We start from the raw sequence: 22100 nt of genomic DNA, 5'->3' as shown, positions 1-22100 counted from the left end.
TGGCAGGGCCTCGGGATCCCCGTCAGCCTTAAGGTATCTCAGTTGCAGCAGCGATCCTGGGGAGAGGGGGACAGCAGTGGTGACAATCTGGGGGGGGGGGGGGGAGCGGCAGCGGCCCTGCCCCAGGCTCGGCTAAGTCTCTCGGTGGCCCTGCTTACCACTGCAGCCCTCTAGGAGCGACCTCCCTCCCCCAGGATTCTGGAAAAATCTATCATGTTAGTAATACCCATTCCATGGGGTATTACACATATATTTCAGCTGCCAGCAATATGCTACTGAACCGGTTCACCTTAAAGGTAACTACATGCATGTTTCAAACAGAGTGAAAAGAAAAGCCACCTCAGCACTCCGCAAATTAAATAAGCAGTCTCCAGTCACCATACCAGTAAGAAAAGGGCCTTACATTCACAGCATGAGAGGTTAAGCTGGATTTTAATCCTGCTGTGTGTTAATCACTATTTGATGCCCCTTACTGCTATACTTATTAAAGTCTTGTCTTTTATGTGAAGGGTTCCTGCAAGTGGCCTTCTCCTGCTGTTATAACTATGTGTGTGAACCAGAGCCTTGCGCTGGCAGCTGGCAGTGTTTGGTCTGGCTGTGACACATGCAGATCTCTGAAACACTAGAGAGTGCTTCAGATCCACTTGTATGAAATGTATTATGTACATTTAAATACTTATTTCCATTTCAGATCATTTCCCTTATTATATGGAAAGAAAAATCAATCTGTTTTTTCTTCTAATGTCCATTTCTTTAGTGTTTTTTTTTTCTTTTTATAATTTTGACCCAGCCATTTTGTTCTGCTTCTTTGAGCTTCCAGCTCGTTTGAATTGACCTTATTGAGCAATGGTGTATTTCCTCTATTTAACTCAGCTATTGCAGTGACAGTTTTTGGCTGGGATCCATACACTGCAATTCTCACTAGAATTTAGTAAGTGTGCATCCTAGTTCTAGTCAGTAGGTGTCACCACTGAGCAATTGCTGGAACTGTCTTCCCACCAGGGGCTATGAACTCGGGGATCCACAGCATTACCTGTCAGCTTGGGGAGCAAAAGCAAAGCTAGGGCACAGGACAGAAACTTGGGAGGGAGGCTGTCTCCTGGCCACTGTTCCTCCCCCCCATCTTAATCCATCACTACCTCTGTCTCCCAGTCCTTTCCTTTCTTCTCTTGATCTGTCTCATATGGTCTCTTCCTGCTTACTTTTCCTACTGCCCCAGCCATTCTCCATCTCTAGTCTAGAAGCCTCACCTTCTCAGATATCCAGTCCTTGAGCCTCCAACTCCTAGTCCTCTCCCACAGTTGCCCCTCACCCTGGGTTATTTCCCATCTTGCCCTTCTCTCACAGCTTCTTTCCTGGTATCTCCTGCTTACATTAGTGTCTAGACTTACTCCACCCCCATCTCCAGCCCTGAATCCTTTCACCTCCCAGTTTTGCCTTTCTGTGCAGCATGTGCAGTACAGCAGGGATGTGGGGATGGGCAGTGAGGTACAGCTGGTGTGCCTTTGCGCATCTGCATGTACTTTAGGGAGCTGCTGCGGATATTCCCATCACTATGTAGGTGGGGCCAGGGAAGGGGGGAAGGGGTGCAGGTCTGTGCAGTTCCTCATGACAGCTCTGCATGGGTGGTAGAGGGGGTGGCCCTCATAGGTTCTGGGCATTGGATGTGGTGTACATTCAGATTTCAGCAATAGATATTTTTTTCTTCTACTCTGTATTTATGGATGTGCATTGATTACTCTTGAATGAGGAACTACAGTAAGACCTTGGATTGGTGGGGGAGTTCTCACATGTACTACAGCAGGAAAGGGACCTCAGTGCTTGTACCCTGTCCAAGTCTAGTGCTTGTACATGAAGGGAGGAGAGGAGGCAGGCATTGCTGGATACTTACCTTGCTAGGGTGTCTCTAATGTGAGTCCATGCTCTGATTTACACTTTCCTGTGGGGCAGGTGGTGGTGCCTCTTGAAGTGGTGCCTTTTGGGAAGTAGTTAGGCTCTTGGCTCAGGTACATCCTGCTACAACAATGAACATTTCTCCACATGCAAAGCTACATTGGAGAAACCAGTCAGATGCTAAAGAAGAGATTTAATTTACATAGACACCATATGAAAAATGCCAGTTCTAATAAAGATGTCACGCCTGTGGGGCAGCACTTCACAAAACCAGAACCTTGTACCAGTGACTTCATGGTAAGAATCTTAAAAGGGAACTTTAAAACAATACAGGAACGTAAGACCTTTGAAGTCAGAATGATTAAATATTTTGACACCCACCAGACAGGACTTAACAAAGATCTGGGTTTTCTAGCCCATTATAAACCATAAAATTGTACTGCTTTGAAAATCGTACCGCTTTGTCACCCTCCTGTCTCCATACATATCTCACCTGTCCCTCTTCCTGTCTCTCACCTATCCACCCCCATCCTGTTAGACTGTCACTGGAATGCTTTGATGTTTCACTTATATATACTCTCAAAATAGCTGTGGCACAGAAAAAAGTACTTGAATCTATCCCACTAAAGATTCTGTGGAGTGTATCTGCTCTAATTTTGAAAATACAACAAGGGAAAAGCCTCAGAATTCCCCAACCTCCAGCCTATATATATATAAGGCCTCACATTGAGAGCTGTAATGCTCTTCTAACATCGGAGGGGGTTCTCATCACAGACAGAAAAACCCTTGTGTTTCAAAAGGTAAAGGATACTAAAAGAATCCACAAAATCAAAAAAGGAGGGGATCCATATCAAAAGAACTAATAATAAAAAGTTTAGCCTGCATATATATTTTTATAATCCGACCCTTCTACGGGTCAACACAAGTCCCCTTTTAATATTTTTATCAAAACAGTGGTGGCACAGTGGTCCCCAATGCTCCGTTTCCACTCCGGAGTCAACGGGTAAACATAGGGCTCCACGCATGCGCTGCCAATGTCATCAGTGACATCATCACGCATCCGTACATCGCGGATGCATTTGTAGCGTTCCCCGGTGCTCCTACAGGGCTCAGGAAGCCTGGGGCTTTTCCAGCCAGGTCTGCCCTGCTTCCTCTTCGCCAGGGGTGGTCCAGAATCACATGGTTCACGCTGGATGCACAATTCCGCAACAGACCTGCCCCAGACACGCCCCGACCTCCTGGAGCCCCCCAAGGTCAGGTAAATAAATAAATAAATAAATATATTTTCTTATACTGGCTACATTAGCGATGTTTTTAAAGACATCATGATCTTCTTCTCCTTCTACGTATCTTTCTGATTTGTTTATAATAATGTTCCACACAACTCACACCACGAGAATCCAAATAGACCTGGATACCTAACAACGATTGGACAGCATAAACGGAATCCATATATTACCTCTCAAAATGGGACAAAAGATGCGGACACATACTAGACGAAATAGCACCCTTACAAACAAGAACTTCACATAGACACAACTCGATACCATGGTTCAATGAAGAATTGAAAAAATTAAAAACACAATCTTGGAAACTGGAATGTGCATGAAAAAAAAAAGATGAACACACACTCAACGCATGGAAACAACTACAAAGGAAATATAAATATGCAATAAGACAGACCAAAAGGTCGTACTACAAAACTAAAATTGGGCCGGACTACAAAAACAAGAAGAAACTATACTATCTCATGAACAAACTACTAGACACAACGCTGGTCACCACAACCAACACTGACATCCCATCTGCAGATAACCTTGCTAAATATTTCAATGAAACAATCGCAAACCTACACAAAACCCTACCTCAGAACAACATGGATATAGAAAACTTCATTAATTGTCTAGACCCAACCCCTGGTGAATATCCTGCTGACCGAATATGGTCAAAGTTTGCTCTCCTCAGCGCCGACACAGTTACCCAGGTGATTAAAAAATAGTCCAACAGCCACTGTCAACTGGACACCTGCCCCAGCTACCTAATACAATCTGCCTCCCACTACTTCATAACAGATCTCACATCCCACTTAAACTTCATGCTTCAGCAGGGTATCTTCCCTAAAGAAAAAGGCAACATCCTGCTCCCCTCAATACCAAAAGACAACAAGAAAAAAACAAACAACATTACCAACTACTGCCCAGTAGCATCTATCCCATTAGTAGTCAAAATAATGGAAGGACTGGTGACCAAACAACTTAATGACTACATAAACAAATTCACTATACTACATGAGTCACAATCAGGATTTCGATCCCTACACAGCACCGAAACAGTACTACTTACTCTCCTAACCAAATTCAAGCAGGAAATAGCAAGTGCGTTCGATATGGTTAACCATAACATACTGCTAATACTCCTAGAATACTTCGGAATCAGTGGGGGCACTCTCAAATGGATCAAGGGTTTTCTAACCACAAGAACATACCAAGTGAAATAAAAAACAAACATATCGTCACAGTGGAAACCAGACTGCGGAGTACCGAAAGGATCACCACTATCACCGATCCTTTTCAACCTCATGATGACTCCACTAGCCAAGACCTTATCCACCCAAGGCCTAAACCCATTTATCTACGCTGATGACGTTACATTATACATCCCCTACAAACATGATCTGGCAGAAATCACCAACGAAATCAAGCTCAGCTTAAATATCATGAACTCATGGGCAAATGTATTCCAACTAAAACTCAATACAGAAAAAACACACTGTCTCATCATCTCATCCCAATACAATACATACAAATCACAAACATCAACACCGCAGGATACACCCTCCCTATCTCAGACACCCTGAAAATTCTCAGAGTAACAATCAACCATAACCTCTCACTAGAGACCCAAGCGAATTCCATCATAAAGAAAATGTTTTCCTCTATGTGGAAACTCAAATATGTGAAACCATTCTTCCCGAGGGAAATATTTCGTAACCTGATACAGTCAATGGTACTAAGCCACGTAGACTACTGTAATGGAATCTATGCAGGATGCAAGGATCAAATCATAAAGAAACTTCAGACCACCCAAAATACAGCAGCCAAGCTTATATTTGGAAAAACGCGTTTTGACAGCGCCAAGCCACTCCGAAAAAAACTGCATAGGCTACCAATCAAAGAACATATCACTTCCAAAATCTGCAATACTGTTCATAAATTTATTTACGGCGAGGCACTGGGATACATGACAGACCTCATCGACCTGCCAACCAGGAACACCACAAAATCTGCATGATCATCATAGGAGCCAACTTTTCAAAATTATTGGGGGTGCTAAGTCCAATGAAAATAACCCTTCCCTGGACACATCCAAGGAATTTTCTTAATATTGGGGGTACTCAAGCACTCACAGCACCCACAGAGTCGGCTCCAATGACGATCATACCTAAACCTCCACTACCCAAGCAGCAAAGGACTCAAATACAAATCCACCTATGCATCCAGATTTTCCTACTTAAGTGCACAACTATGGAACACACTACCAAAAGCAGTAAAAACCAAGTTTGACTATCTAAATTTCTGGAAAGCACTAAAGACAGACCTGTTCAGAAGAGCATACCCCACCGACCCAGCATAAAAATACCTAGATACCTGCGACACAATGTAACCAAAGACCGTAATGGACATTACCTGACGCTTCCTCTCCCTCTCTAAGTTCCCCCCAATTGTACCTACCATACATGTACCTCATTCTACCACAATATCATCTTGTATTGTTCATACCTTGTATTTGTTTCAGACCGGAATCGGTTAACACCGTTAACGGTACTATGTAAGCCACATTGAGCCTGCAAAAAGGTGGGAAAATGTGAGATACAAATGTAACAAATAAATAAATAAAAGTAAATATTTTATGGTTTGGATTTTAACTAAATTCTAATCATCAGCAACCATGTATGAATAATCTTTTATATTCAATTATTTTATAAACAGGATCATGCCACATTCATTGGCAGTACTACAAACACACACACACATATATATATATATATATACACGTTTGTAGTGCTGTTAGCCTTGTTAGTGGAGCAGCATTTTCAGTCTTGGTTCTAGTCTTTTATATCACTATTGGTTACCAAAGACTGTAGGATTTGATTTGGTGAATATCCAGTATAGGAATATAATGGGCATCTCAGTGTTTAGCGCCACCTGATATCTAGCGTGAGCTAAAAATGATAGCACACCTTAGTAAAACACCCCCTAAAGTACGTTACCCTAGTCTGGAGTAAGAAAGGATGACAGGGTCAGTGAATTACATGTTATTTAATACTTTATTATTGTATTCCATCTTGGGCCCCTGGGAAAAGCGGTTTATTAGCTATGAGAACATATCAAATAAATAGCAAAGTATAGCAGAGCCTTTAATGAAGGGAATCTGTTGAATATGATGAAATGAGGTCAGAAGCAAGCAATAGGCAGAAATATGCAGTTATTTCATAACCATATGCTAGGGAAACCCTTCGGCCATCTTTGCTGCTGTCAGGGCATGATGCTTTTATAGCGCTATCATCCATGCACAGAGCAAAGCAAACCCACACAGAAGATGCTGTGTCTGTTCCTTTAGTCATAAAATAGTCCTGTAATGGAGTACAGGAAAAACAAATAGAAATTTAGATGTGAAGTGGTGGCTCATGTTTTCCACATGTCTTGGCTCCAATGAGGGTGCTGAGCAATTTAACTTGATGTACCATTTCTATCGCAGCTATAAAGCTATCAGTGGAAATCCTCTGCCCGTGCAAAGAATTCTTATGATAGTTTAACAAGCATGATATTTTAACAAGCTGCTCTCTGAAGTGCATGTCTCCCTCGGTAATACAGTATTAGACAGCGTTTTACAAGAAAGTTTTTTTTTTGCGAGATTTTTAAAGCAGCAGTGTTTCCTTGATGCATGAAGCTTGAAGTGAGTAGGAGGAATCCAGGGATCAAAGCAAAAGAAATCTTTTTTTTTTTTTTAAATGGGGACTTACTAAAGCCAAATGAACAGAGAGCTCTTATAAAAAGCTAATTTCTGGCCTTTCCCGGTGGGCTTGAATGCTGTGATGAATTAGAATCAGATTTATATCTCTTGATCAATAGGACTGGCAGAAGTCAGATGTGTCATAGAGGTGACCCGCTCAACGTCCAAGAGGAAAGGAAGATTTATTTATTTATTTATTTTTTATTTATTTGTAGCATTTGTATCCCACATTTTCCCACCAATTTGCAGGCTCAATGTGGCTTACATTTGCCGTAATGGCGGTTGCCATTTCCGGGTAACAGAATTACAAATGGTAAAATTGCGATAAGGTGCATACATACATGGTAACTTAATTGGAACGTACATGGAATATAACATATATGGGACAGATCTTGGTATATATATATACCGTGTGCATACATACATGATAGAGAAGAATACATTATGGTATTGCATGAAGATTCCTGAGTACAAATTGGATTGTACATACATTAGGTCATCGATTATATTGAGATCCTATTCGATATAAGGTTTAACAGTGGTGGTACTTGATTATTCCTAGCCAATAAGTTAATCAGTCATGTGATAGGAGTTCGGTTTTGTATACATCGTGTGTAATGTTATTAGTTAGTGTTTAAGATGGATGTTTATGGTATGCCTTCTTGAACATAAGATGTTTCTTTCTGACACTGCGGCTATTGTCCTGATAGCCAAAGAAGCAGCCTTGATGGTACGTCTTGGGGGGAGACTCCTCATTAGGCTGCTGGCTATTGTAGTAGGCACATGTGTCACCTCAACGAATTGTCTTTGGGGGAAAGGGGAGGTATAACAAATAGGGGATAAAAGCAATTTTAAAAAATAAATTTTTTTCTTTCATTTTATACTTTTGTTAGTTTTCAACCATAGACAAACAGCCAATTTGTCAACATAAAAAGTAATTTTCTTGAATCAGAAAAAAATACCAGGTGACAGGCTGTGCGGTATGTATCGCTGTAATTCCCAACCTTTATTATGTTTTGGTATTTTTCTAATTACTCTGTTCACTTTGTTAAAGCTCATCTTTATCTTCCCTCTCCATTGCCCCCTTCACCAGCCCCATCATTACAGAAGTGAAAGGAAAACCCCAAAGTCCCACGCGGAAAGCACACTGGAGGGAAGTGAGGGAGGTTTACATTTAAAAATAAAAAAAAGAGGATTTTCTTTCATTCTCAGGACCACAAATGTGAAGTATCAAGCTGATCAGCAGGGCGATCTGCACCCTGTATTTTTGCCTTCTGTAGACAGACTTCTAAGGTAATTGTCAGCCTGGATAAACTGTGAAACTCACATTTGAAAGGCAGGGCTGTGTATGATTTTTGTAAGTCAAAATTAAAGAGCAAACAGATGCTAGTAATAATTCTGTACAAAAAAAAGGGCAAAATTTATACTCCTTACTAACATTCAGGGCCATGTTTACTAAGCCACGCTATAGGCAAGCTAGCGTTTTTAGCGCACACTTAAAATGCTAGCGCATCTTGGTAAACAGGGCCCAAGTACCACAGAAAAAGTAAGGATCATTGGTGACTACATAAACAACCAATTTTACATCAGCAACAAAATTAACAAAGAAAAAAGAGATTATAAAAAGCCAAGTCGGAGATGAAATAAATGTGCCGTGGCAAAGGGTCTCTTTTAGTCCCAGCTATTTCAGAACCATGTCTACGGGTGCATAGTTCTTATCACTTGTTTTAACCCTCTCATTTGTGCTTCAAAAAATGTTTTAAAAAAAGCATACATATTAGAGACATTGGAACGTTGGAGGAGCAAATTATTATATTACATGAGCTTATCTTGTTGGGCAGACTGGATGGACCGTTCAGGTCTTTATCTGCCGTCATTTACTATGCTACTATTTGCCATTTAAAACATCGGATGCTTCAGCACAGCAATCCGATCATTCCTTGGACGTCTCTGCAATATTAGAAACCCCAACAGTGGACTTGGTGACTTCTTCAACTTTGTTAGTCACATTAGCTTTATCATTGGATAAAGTATTACTCATGAAAAAATTATTCAGAAATAAAAAAAAGCATACATAAGGCCAAATAACATGAGGCATTTACATATCTGTGTCTTGAGCCTGCATGAGATGTGGGCATGTAGCCCTGTTAAGTCTGTGAGTATTTATCATTTAAATTACTATTTTGTGGTAACTAAAGGGGTCCTTTTACCAAATGGTGGTAAAAGTTGGCACACGGTGGTGCCGAGGCCACATTTTACTGCCATTGGTAAAAGGGCTTTTGTTTTTAAAGGGCCAGTAAATGGCCAAGCGGTAATAAAAAAAAATTGCCATGCAGCTGCTAGAGAACTTTTAGGAGGCGGTGAGGGCTGTGGCACTAACCAGGCGGTAACTGGGCAGGGCGCAGCGCTGCCTGATTACTGCTGGGCATGCTCTCCAGTGCTAGAAAATAAAAACAACATTTCCTAGCGCTGGAAGCAGCGCGTGCCGGAAGCCGGAACTACTGCCAGGCTCCTGAGTGAGTGTAGTGGTAGGGCCGATTTCCCGTGTGCAAATCTGTTGGTAGTCTTACCACCAGGTAGTAAAAGCAGCCCTAAATTGAGATTTATTGTGAGTATTTTTTGAGATGATTGTAAGCATTTAACATAATTTTGAGTGTTTTTGATAGGATTCTTTGGGACCCTCCAACCTACCCCAGAAGCAGGCGAGAAGCTGAAATATATCTTTTATGCAGTTTTATGGGCATTGAGTGTTACAATGTGTCAGCACTGTTAATTGTGACAAGTAGATAAGTGGTCACTTTTTTTTTTTAAGTGTTTGTAAGTTTGTGGATAATACTAGTAAGGAATATTTAGGTTGTTTAAATAAAGATTTGTAAATGCTCCGTGTTATTTGGCATATGTATGCTGTTTTCTTTATTTTTTTTGAAGCACAAGTGAGAAGGTTCTCCTACATATGCACGCAACTATGGAACGCGCTACCGAAGGCCATAAAAACAATGCACGACCTAACAATCTTCCGAAAACTACTGAAAACTGACCTATTCAAGAAGGCATACCACAACAATTCACCTTAAATACTAGACAACTAGACTTTACATGAACTTGACAAAACCAAATTCCCGGCACTTGACTGACAACCTGCTGCTACTAATGAAAGTTTCGCAATATGCACCACCACTTTACTTCTCAATTCTAATTGAACTTTTTATAGATGATTACCTAACATGTTACAAGTTCTTCTATCACTCAGGAACCTCTACGAAATACCATATTGTATTATACTTTACCATGTATGCGCCTTAATGTAATACCATTTGTAATTCTCTAACCGGAGATGGCGATCGCCATTACGGCATAATGTAAGCCACATTGAGCCTGCAAATTGGTGGGAAAATGTGGGATACAAATGCTACAAATAAATAAAAATAAATAAAGGTTGAACAAGTGATAAGAACTATGCACCTGCAGGCACAGTTCTGAAATAGCTGGGTCTATAAGAGGCTCAGTAATAATTCTAGATCAGGGGGTTCTCAACCCAGTTCTTGGGACACACCCAGTCAGTCGGGTTTTCACAATAAATATGCATGAGATAAATCTCCATATACTACCTCTACTCTCTGCAAATCTATCTCACACATTCAATGCAGGTATCCTGAAAACCAGACTGGCTGGGTGTGTCCCCGAGGACTTTTCCTTATCAGCACTAAATTTCCCTTTTCATCCTCCTCTGTCTTTAAACCTTTCCTTTATTTTAATTTCTTGTAAACTGCTTAGGTGCCTAACCCCCCCCCCTTTTTTTTACAAAGCTGCGCTAGCAGCTGCTGGTGCGGTAATGCCGACACAGCCAATTCAAAATGAATGGGCTGTGTCGGCATTGCTGTGAGGCTTTGTAAAAGAGGGAGGGGGGTAAGTGAAGGCCCATTGTGGTATATCAAATATGGTGAATAAATAAATAAAATAATCCCTGTTCTGGATTGAAGTCACATTTTCCCTCCTTGGTCGATGTACATATGGGCGTTTTGATGTGTAGTTGCAAAATTCTGGCTCTGTTTTCAATCAATATCTACTGAGCCATATCAGGACACTATGAAGGGTATGAGGAAACTAGAATTGCTCAGTAGTGGACATGAACTCTTGAAAATTCACGATGCCACAGTACCAGCACTGGTACTGCACCTTAATGAGTAGGAAAATTTGTTACATCTAAATGAAATAAAATAAAATCAAGTGTGAGGGGGCCTCATTAAAAGAAGGTTCTGTAAAAGGTTATAAAGGGATATATTTGTATTTTTTGGAGAATTGCATTAACATGCACTATATAAGGTTTAAAGACATGTGCTCAGAACATAAGGACCAGATTTTTACCAATAAGAGAGAGATACGTCTGGCGAAAGCGCAAGCGGAAGAACAAATGGCTAGAAATGTAAGCAGGGGTGACAAAATTTCTTCAGGTATATAAGTGAAAGGAGAATGACTAAAAAGGGAATTGTGAGACTAAAAGATACTGCGAACCGCTATGTGGAAAATGATGAAGAAAAAGCAAATTTGCTAAATAGATACTTTTGCTCTGTTTTCACAGAGGAAAATCCTGGAGAAGGACCACGATGGACTGGAAATAATACAATTGAGAATGAAGTGGATAGAGCACCGTTCACGGAAGAAAGTGTGTATCAACAACTTGAAAAGCTAAAGGTAGACAAAGCCATGGAACCAGATAGGATCCACCCCAGGATATTGAGGGAGCTCAGAGAGGTTCTGGCGGGTCCTCTTAAAGATTTGTTTAACATATCCTTGCAAATGGGAGAGGTTCCCAGGGATTGGAGAACGGCGGAGGTGGTCCCTCTTCACAAGAGTGGTGATAGGGAAGAAGCTGGAAACTACAGGCCGGTAAGCCTCACTTCGGTTATTGGAAAAGTAATGGAAGCGATGCTGAAGGAAAGGATAGTGAATTTCCTGGAAGCCAATAAGTTGCAAGATCCGAGACAACATGGTTTTACCAAAGGGAAATCGTGCCAAACAAATCTCATTGAGTTCTTTGATTGGGTGACAGGAGAATTGAATCAGGGACGAGCTATGGACGTAATCTATTTAGATTTCAGCAAAGCTTTTGACACGGTTCCCCACAGGAGGCTCTTAAATAAACTGGATGGGCTGAAGATAGGACCTGAAGTGGTGAAATGGATTAGGAACCGGTTGACGGACAGAAGCCAGAGGGTGGTGGTGAATGGAATTCGCTCGGAGGAGGGAAAGGTGAGTAGTGGTGTGCCTCACTTTGATTGAGGCTCAGATGAATTCTTTCTGCTGCTGGTTGGAGAGGTGAAGGAGGTCCTTGCTGGAAAAGAAGTCTTTTGGCAGATTTGTTGAGAAAAGAACCTGGTTTGTCCCAGAGAGATTTCAGAGAGGTGCAGATCGTCTAGCAGGCAGGGCCCAGGGAGGAGAGAAGAGAGGATAAGATGGCTGACTGAGAATGTTCCAGTGTTTTATAATTTCTTGTTGGACCGTAGGCTGAAGTCAGGTGGGGTGTGTTTGATTCAATGAAAACTCAGGGATAGCTGAAAACTAGTTCTCTCAGTTTTTGCTTTTTTTTTTTTTAGATGGAGCATAGTAGCTGGTCACACGTTTAAATTACATTATAAGAGTTCCTGGCTGGCCATCTGCTGGTGGCATACACCCATACTTGACAGGATTAAAAGAGTCATTATCTGGGAGTAGATGGGCTTTCTTTTGTCAGATTAGGTGGGTTATGGTCTGGGAGTATGGCTGTCTTTTGTTCACTCCAGTCTCTGTGATTGCTGTCAATATGCAGATGTAGTTCTTTGGAGATGTGGTGATAGTATCCACCTAGCCAGTTCTATTGTTACAAGCTATCACTGTTCAGAAGGAATGGATCCTGAGAAGCTTAGCTGAGATTGGGAGGCGGGGCTAGTGCTGGGCAAGACTTCTACGGTCTGTGCCCTGAAAATGGCAGATACAAATCAAGGTAAAGTATACACAAAAAGTAGCACATATGAGTTTATCTTGTTGGGCAGACTGGATGGACCGTGCAGGTCTTTTTCTGCTGTCATCTACTATGTTACTATGATGATCATGGGGAGAGTGGAGGTCAGACCAGTTTTTTGGATACTGCTCCAAGAAGTGTGATGTATTCAGCATGCGCCAAACTCAGAATTACTGCTGGGTGCACGCGCTAGCCCAGCAGTAGTGCCAATTTGGCACATACTACCCGCTCATTAGCCCTCCCACGCCTTAGTGAAAGGGCCCCTAAGTTCAATGCGGATTATAAGAAATTGGACACAAAATGTCCAAGAATATCAGAGCAAAAACAGAAAAACCCAGCTATCTATGAGAGGTACTTCTTAAAAAGCCAAGTTTTGAGGTAGTTATGAAAAGTCATATAAAATGTAATAGTTTGAATATATGCTGGCAGTGAATTCCATATTGTCGATGTCCAATAACGTATAGACAAAGTAAACATCTTATGTGATTTCACCCTCTTGACTGTCGGAAACAGTAGCAACATCTGGTTTCTGGTTTTACTTATAGAGCTTTTGTGAAGAAGAATAGCCCAATCAGATAAATAAAAAGGGGCCAAACCAGTCAAGATCTTAAAATGATGGTACATAGCTTGAATTGGGACCTAGCCTTGACATATTTTTATGGAGGTACAAATAATTGAATCTTAGCATTAATGGTCTTGACCTGGAATAACTCTGTACTACAAGAGGTCTCTTGACCTGTTCAACAGAGGTATATTTATGATGTCCTCCATATCTCATTATTTCATTTGGTTTTTTTATTTGAAATCCTGCTTGGAGAAGGGACGGCTCAGGATAGATATGATAGAGGTCTATAAAATACCGGAGTGGAATGGGTAGACATGAATTGCTTGTTTACTCTTTCCAAAAATACTAGGACTAGGGGGCACACAATAAAGCTTCTAAGTAGTAAATTTAAAACAAACCAGAGAAAATATTTCTTCACTCAATGTATAATTAAACTCTGGAATTCGTTTGCTAGAGAATGTGGTAAACGCAGTTAGCTTAGAAAGGTTTAAAAAAGGTTTGGATAATTTCCTAAAAGAAGTCCATATGCCATTATTAAGAGGGACTTGGGAAAATCCACCGCTTGGGCTTACACTAGGCAGTCACCCAGGTGTGCATAACACAAAAGGGAGCTTACACAATATTGATAGTTATCACAAACTTACAGTTGTGTAAGTTAAATATCTTTAATCAGTCTTGTTCACAGTCGCACTTGTTTTGCATTTTTTCTGAGGAGAAGGGAGGGAAATCCCACCCACTAACACCCTTGCTCCTCAGGTGGAGGCACCATTCGCCAAGTATTTAGAGGCTAACAGAACCTACCTGAGGAGGACTCCTGCCAGGTCATCCCTAGTCCCAGGGATGCCCATAGGGGGCACTACATTGAAATTTAGCATCCTCTTTATTTTCTCCATTCCTCTCACCACAGGTCCCAAATCTGGACTTCCATCTCTCCTTTTCCTCTTTCTTGTTTTCTAAGTCTCCCTGGGCACCATGGCAGGAACACCGACCATTGATCCCACTACATGGTTATTGGATACCCTTTGTGGGAATGAAGAAAAGACCTCGGGCATACCCCTACATCCAGGTTTTCTCCATTCCTAAGGAACGCCTACTATAGGGTTTTGCATGACTAACCTACCCCTTCATTAGTCTGAGTGGCACTCCTCTGCAACAGGGACCCAGAATGTTCCTCCTGTTACTGCAAGGAAGGCGCATGATGGTGTTATATGAATACACAGGTATTTGAACTAACAGCTTGTATTCAGAAAAAGAAAATAACTTAGTTACAGCTTGAATCAGAAGTGTCTTCCAGAGCTGCGTCCTGTGATAATCCTGTTGTATTTGGCTGGCTGAATAACCATGAGAATGATCTTGCAGTGAGGATTTTGAATCTTATGATTTTGACTGGAATGTACCATAATTATTATTTGAAGCTTCTCAGTCCTCTTGTTTAATCTGGAAGAAAACCAATGCATTTGGGAACCTCGAGCTTGGTGTGATAGGGTTTTTTTTTTTCTTTTAAATCAGACATTTGAATTGCAATGGCTCCACCAATAGGGTCTTGAAATGTGTTTCCCTCATAGAGAAAAAAACCCCAAACCCTCCTTGAGCCTGTCTGAGATCTCATTTAGAATATTGTGTAAAATTCTGGAGACCGCACCTTCAAAAAGATATAGACAGGATGGAGTCAGTCCAGAGGGCCATTACTAAAATGGTCAGTGGTCTTAGTCATAAAGCATATGAGGACAAAGATCTCAATACGTATGCTTTGGTATAAAGACAGGAGAGGGGAGATATGATAGAGACATTTAAATACCAGGGCCACCGAGAGGGGGGGGGGGCAAAATTCCCTGGGCCCGGCCTCCAGGGGGCCCAGCACCAGGGTCTCTCTCTCTCTCTCTCCTGCTCCTGACGAGCCCCGAGTGATTGTGTCCCGACAGGAGCAGGAGACAGAAAACTCCGGCGCTGGGCCCCCCTCCAATGCTGATCTTCACTTGCCTCTACCGCCGTGCAGAGCGGCTGCTTTTCCTTCTCAGGCGAATGCTTGGTTTTGAAACCGAGCATCAGTGGCGTAGCCACAGGTGGGCCTAGGTGGGCCGGGGCCCACCCACTTAGGGCTTAGGCCACTCAACAGTAGCACACATTTACTGGTAGCTGGTGGGGATCCCAAGCTCTGCCAGCTGAAGACTTTCCCCTGATGTAACAAAAACGCTACTCTCCATGATACCGGCATCTGCCACATGCTCAGTTTTCAACACATGCTTGCTGCACTGTCAAGGTGGAAAGAAGCGTTTTTTGCGCCAGCTGAGATATTTTTTTTGTGGGGGGGAGGGTGGAGAACAATTGGTGCCCACCCACTTCTTGCCTAGGCCCACCTAAAATCTGTTGTCTGGCTACGCCCCTGGCTGGAAAAAGACCAAAAATACTCACCCGCCCGCAGCTGAGGGTTCGTTAAGCAGGGAAGTGCCGGTTGCTGCCCATCTCAATCAGTTTCTTGTTCTGGACCTGTGTTGAGATCCCTAACAGCAATAATGCTGTGCCGTGTGCCCAGGAAAAACTTGAGAGAGTTTCCCCTCAGTTGCTCAGTTACAGGTAGGAGAGTTGCTGTCTGTTTTTGCTGCCAGTGCCGGCTGCCTAAATTTATGTAGCTGCGCAGTATCGGCAGAACTGACAAGCGACTGCAGCCTATCTAGCACCTAGAAGATCCTCCTGATTGGAAGATCAGGACAAAGTGGGTGGGCCTGAACCGAGATTGGGTGGGCCTGGGCCCACCCAGGCTCACCCGTAGCTACGCCCCTGCCCTGGGCCCAGCTCAGTTTCTCGGTAGCCCTGTTAAATACCTACACAACTTAAGTGTATAGGAGGCGAGTCTTGTTCAGTTGAAAGGAATAAGGGGGCATAGGATGAAGGTGAAAGGGGATAGACTCAGAAGTAACCTGAGGAAATACTTCTTCATTGAAAGGGTGATGAATTTGTGGAACAGCCTCCCAGTGGAAGTGGTGGAGACAAAAGTATCTGAATTCAAGAGCTTGGGACAAATACATAGGATATCTAAGGGAGTGATAGGGAGTAGATGGCATGGATGGGCAGACTGGATAGGCCATATGGTCTTTATCTGCCTTTATTTTTCTCTGTTTCTACCAGGTTGCCTAAGTATAGTTGCTTCTGAGGGGATGAGGAGGGGGAGGTGTGTCTGTCTTTTTGATGCATGACCTATATGACAGGTCTCCAAGTGGGGAGAAGGACAAAGGAACAATATTATCATTATTATCTAAGTCCAGTTGTGTAAACTGAAGCCCAGGGAGATAAAGTGTCTTGTCAGGAAAACTGTTAATGCCATTTGACAGGCGATATTCCAGCAGAAGTCTAGAGTTACATCCCTGCCAGTTGCTCTGAAATTCCTTACTCTTGTAGCTTTTGAGCATGGAGTATATTTATCTGAAGCATACCCTAGGAACTTTCATGTCATCCCTGGTGTCAAACTAAGTAGCTGTTCCCTGACAGAGTTCAATGGAGGTCACAAATCAATTGGCAGTAGACAGACAAAAAAAATGTAAAGGCATTTCTTTTCAAAATGTCTATATGTAGTGTATTTGTATTTGATTTCAATCAAGCTAGGAACTGGGTGGTGTTCTAGAGCAGTGGTTCATCTCCTTTTTTGTGTCATTGTATATCCAGCCCTGGGTTTACTTACGTATCATCTTCTTTCCATCCATCCGCTAGTATAGTGGTTCTCAAACCAGTCCTTGCGATACTACTAGCTAGCTGTGTATTCAGGATGTCTGTAATTAATATTTACATGCACTGCTTCCATAATATGGAAATTATCTCATGCATATGTATTGTGGATATATCTTTATCTTGATTAAAATGTATATACTGCTCAACATTAATATCAGTTGAATCAGTACAGTTTACATGTATAAACATCCACAATAATACATCACATAAAAACAATAAAACCTTCTGTCCCCCTCTATTGAGCCTCTGCCTATCATCCCTTTGGGAACAAATATGTTTATAACATCTTCTGAACATTTTTCATACCACCTTCTTCCAACCTGATCCCTGAGGGCAGTTTGTTCCATTAGCTGTACTCCTTTCAATCCTGAAAACCCAACTGGCTCTGGTATAATCACCTCTGTCCAGCTACACAGTCATCTTCCCTTCCTTCTCCACCTCCTTGCATAATAACCCTCCTTTCCTTTTCCTCTTCCCTCCATCATAAGTGCCCCCATTTCCTTCCCTCTCACTCCATCTTATAACATAATCATCTTCTCTTAATTTCACCCCAACCCACACTCTGGCATATTCACTTTCCATCTATCCCCACACCCCCAAGTATAATCACCTTTTCACAGTGGCGTAGCTAGACAGTCAATTTTGGGTGGGCCTGAGCTCAAAGTGGGTGAGCACAAGCTTTTCTCTCTGCCCCGCCCTCCACTCTCCGCCCCTCTCCCGGCACCTCCCCATCTCAAAATATAAATACTTTAACTCATGAGGATCCCCACTCTCTGTCAGCTGCAGACTTCCTATGAAGTCGACCAGAACTGCCTTTTACCAAGCTTGGCAGGCAGCAGTAGCAGCAACTCCTTGAACCACTGATGCTGAGAATCCATGCATGCTTAGTTGTCGGTGGCTCAAGGATGCTGCCGCCATCTGCCAAGTTTATGTTTAACTCATTTTTATTAGAAAATTACAAGTAATGAAAACATTCAATGACATTCACTTAATATAACAGGGTATCTCAACATTCTGTGGCTTGCCAAATTAGTATTTATTTTTCACCTTCCTTCCCCCTCCCCTAGGTTCCTCCCTCCCTTAACTCCCCTGTACTCTCCCCTATCCCTCTCTACTCCAATTTCTAGCATATTATCCTTTGTCATATAAGATTACATTCTCAGAAGTTTAGTAGGTGACTTCTTGCTGCCGGAGTCATTGTGTTCCAAAATGGACTCCATCGTTGCTGAAATGCTTTACCCAGCTTTGAGTCAGGGGCCTTTATGGCCATGCGTTCCATGCGCATCAGAAGTATCATTCGTGTGCGCCACTGTTGCCAAGTAGGGGGTTGGTATGACATCCACTCAGATAGTATCGTTTGTTTGCCAACTAGAATGGCTCTGAGTACAAATACTTTATAACCTCGTTTAACCACCTTCCCCAATTGTGGGTGGCCAAATAGCATGTGGGCGTCGTAATGCCATTGTTGTCCCCAGACATTAACCACATTGGCTATAATCTTTTTCCAAAACTTCTGGACGCCCATGCAATGCCAAAACATATGACCCACTGTTGCACCTGGAGCACCACATTTTGCGCATTCACCCCAAGGTGAGAGTCCCATGTGGAATGCTCTCTTCGGTGGGATATGCAAACGAAGGGCCATCTTATATTGCAGTTCCCAATGCACAGCAGAGTCTGTAACTTTTCTTATATGGAGAATGTGGGCATCTGCCAAGTTTAATAGACAAGAGTTTTGGCCACCTTCAGAGAAGGTCCTCAGCCAGTGGAGCTTGGGGATCCTCACCAGCTTCAGCAAGGGTCTGGGCTGGTGTTAGACATTCTAGGGCCCAGAAATAAAGAAGGCTCCACCCCCCCCCTCAATAACCTCTCCTCCCTGCCTCCTTTCCAGTCTCCCCACCTGCCATTACAATCACATCGACAGACCCTCACCAAATAGAAAACAAGGGATCACAAATTAGAAATAAAAATATGTAGACAAAAATTGAACTGGGAACCTCAGTATGTACTGCAACAGTGGAGAAATGTATTTCCATTTCTACTGAACACAATAAAAATACACCTGCTATACACGTTTCCCAAGCTAACATATTTCAGTGATATTCGTTTAAATGCCTTTTCTACCTTTGTTTAGACATTTTATTTTCCCATCAAGTTGGTACCAGTTTCTCTTTTCCACTTCCCTGTCTGTCTTCTGCTAGTTCTTCAAGTGGCTGCTGTCTTTTCTCGTCTCTAGTTCCATTCCCTCATTGCACTTGCCTCTGACATATTTATCTTTCTATTTAGCACTTTCCCTTTTTTTTCTTTTCTGCCTCTCTGTCCACTCAAATTTTCACCCTCTTTCTAACCTTTCCTTCTTTTTACTTTTCAGATACCTATCAAATTTCCATCTCCTTCTTTCACCCACAAGCTCTCTCATTCCCCATCTCACTCCTTCCTCAGCTTTCCATTCTCTTCCATCTTCAATCTACTCTCCATTACTATATTTCTACCCCCTGTAATCACTATCCTCCTCTCATTCATTCCTTGCCACCTTCCCCACTTGGCCTCTCCCACATGGTTCCATCATTCCCAGTGTCTCCCTTTTTCCATTCTTCTAGCCCAGCATCTGTTCCCTCTTTCTTCCCAGCCCAGAATCTGCTCCCTCTTTCTCCTCTCTCCACCCTCATAGCCTGACAGCTCCCTCTCTTGTTCCCTTCCACTTCCATCCCAGCATCTTCATGGCCCTCCTTTCTTCCCTCTTGCCCCTCCCCCATGGTCTAGCATTTCTCCATCTCTCTTCCCTCCCACCACCACATAGCCCAGCATCTCTCCCCACTCCCGTCTGCCATGGATCCAACATCTCCTTCCTTCTCCCCCCTCCTCTGCAGCATCCCTTCTTCCCTCTCCTCTCCTCCACCTTCATGTCCAACATCACTCCTTCTCTTTTTCCTCTTCCTTCTCCCCCATTGTCCACCATCTCTCTATCTCTCTCTCCCTTGCATCCCAGGTCTAACATCTCTCTCCACCCCGTGTAGCATCTCTCCCGCCCCTCCACCACTAATACCATGCCCAACATTTCTCCCTCTCTTATCCCTCTCTCCCCTGTGCAGCATCTCTCCCTCTCTCCCAGGTCCAACATTTCCTCCTCTCTGGTCCTTCACCCTTCCTATGCAGCATATCTCCCTCCCTTCCTCCTTCTCCCCACCTTACTCTACATCCAACAAGTCTCCCTTTCTCCCTCCCTCCGCTTCATGTCCAACAATTATTCCTCCACCCCATGTCCAACAATTATCCCTCTCTTCCACCTCTCTATATAGTATCTCTCCTTCTCTCCCTTCCTTCCACCCCCATACCCAACAATTTCCCTCTCTCCTTCCCATGCCCCCTGCCCCTGTAGTATCTTTGAAAGGGTCACCAGCAGCATATAAAAATTGTTGCCGCTGCTGCCGGCTGACCCGGAAGCCTTCCTTGTTTCTCCCAGGAAGTAAACAGGAAGTTGTGTCAAAGTTAGGTGGGGGAACGCAGAAGAGGGAAGGCTTCCAGATCAGCTATCAACAGCGGTTGATTCTTACATGCCGCTGGTGACCCTTTGAATTATCTGATACATGCTGTGGCAGCAGTGGAAGAGGGATGAAGTCAGGTGGGAGTGTGGTCTGCTAAAAACTGGCACTTAAGAGTGGCTGCTTTTTTTTGACTGGCAAGTCAGGCTGACTGCTGTTGGGTGGGCCTGGGATGAAAGTGGACAGGCCCAGGTCCACCTGTGACTACACCCCTGCTTTTCTTCCCCCACCCTGTCACATGCTCACCTTCTCTTTACTCTCCCTCACATCCTTACATAATCACCTTCCCCTTTTTCCCCTCTCTCCTTGTCTCCTACTCATAATCACCTTCTCTTCAATATTGCCCCAACCTCTTAGTGTAATCGCCTTCCCTCCCCCCTCCTCTACCATAATCATTTTTCCTGCAACCCCCACTCCCTCCCAGCATAATCACTTCTCTTCCCCCTTTCCTTCTCTCTCCAGTCTCTTGAAACATTCAACTTACATCCCCTCTCATATCCCTATCCCTTCTTTACATCTTCTGACCCATTCATGTGACCCTTTACTACTCTCCCACCTGCACCCATGATACTTGCAACTAGCATATGTCAGAGCATAGCACTTACTTTAACCTGCCTCCTCCTTCTTTTGCAGATTTCCCCATCATCCAAACCCCAGAAGTCTTGGAGATCTAGGGGATACTGCAGGGCACAGAGGTGGGAGAAGTAGCAGATATTTGCTGCTCACCAACCTTACCTGTAAGCTGGAGGAGATCCTGGAGACCAGGACATGGAAGACAAAAGGTGACTATTTGGCAGTGACAGTAGTAGCTTTTACCCATCCCAACTAGAGTTTAAAAAGGGGTTGGACGGTTTCCTAAAGGACAAGTCCATAAACCGCTACTAAACGGACTTGGAAAAATCCAAAATCCCAGGAATAACATGTATAGAATGTTTGTACGTTTGGGAAGCTTGCCAGGTGCCCTTGGCCTGGATTGGCCGCTGTCGTGGACAAGATGCTGGGCTCGATGGACCCTTGGTCTTTTCCCAGTATGGCATTACTTATGTACTTATTTCCTCTATTAGTGTTTCTAGCTTGTAGAAACCCTTCCCAGTGCACTACCACATACTGGGTGGGAAATGATGCTCTGGAATAACTGAAAAATACTTACAAGTTTATAGGATTATTACTTATATCTCGTCTTTACCCAAAGCAAGATACAAGAAAATATACACAATTAAAATACAAAGAAACAATGTACAAACTAAATACAAATACACAACAAAATGTAGTGCCCCCATCCCCAAGAGCTGACTCAGACTTACAATTACCTGAGGGTGTTTAACACATATCACAGTGGCCAAAAATAGTACCTCATTCTGAGTAT

This window comes from Microcaecilia unicolor, chromosome 6 (genome assembly GCF_901765095.1).
Source record: "Microcaecilia unicolor chromosome 6, aMicUni1.1, whole genome shotgun sequence".
Classification (NCBI taxonomy): Eukaryota; Metazoa; Chordata; class Amphibia; order Gymnophiona; family Siphonopidae; genus Microcaecilia; species Microcaecilia unicolor.
Note: the sequence above shows the minus strand (reverse complement) of the source record.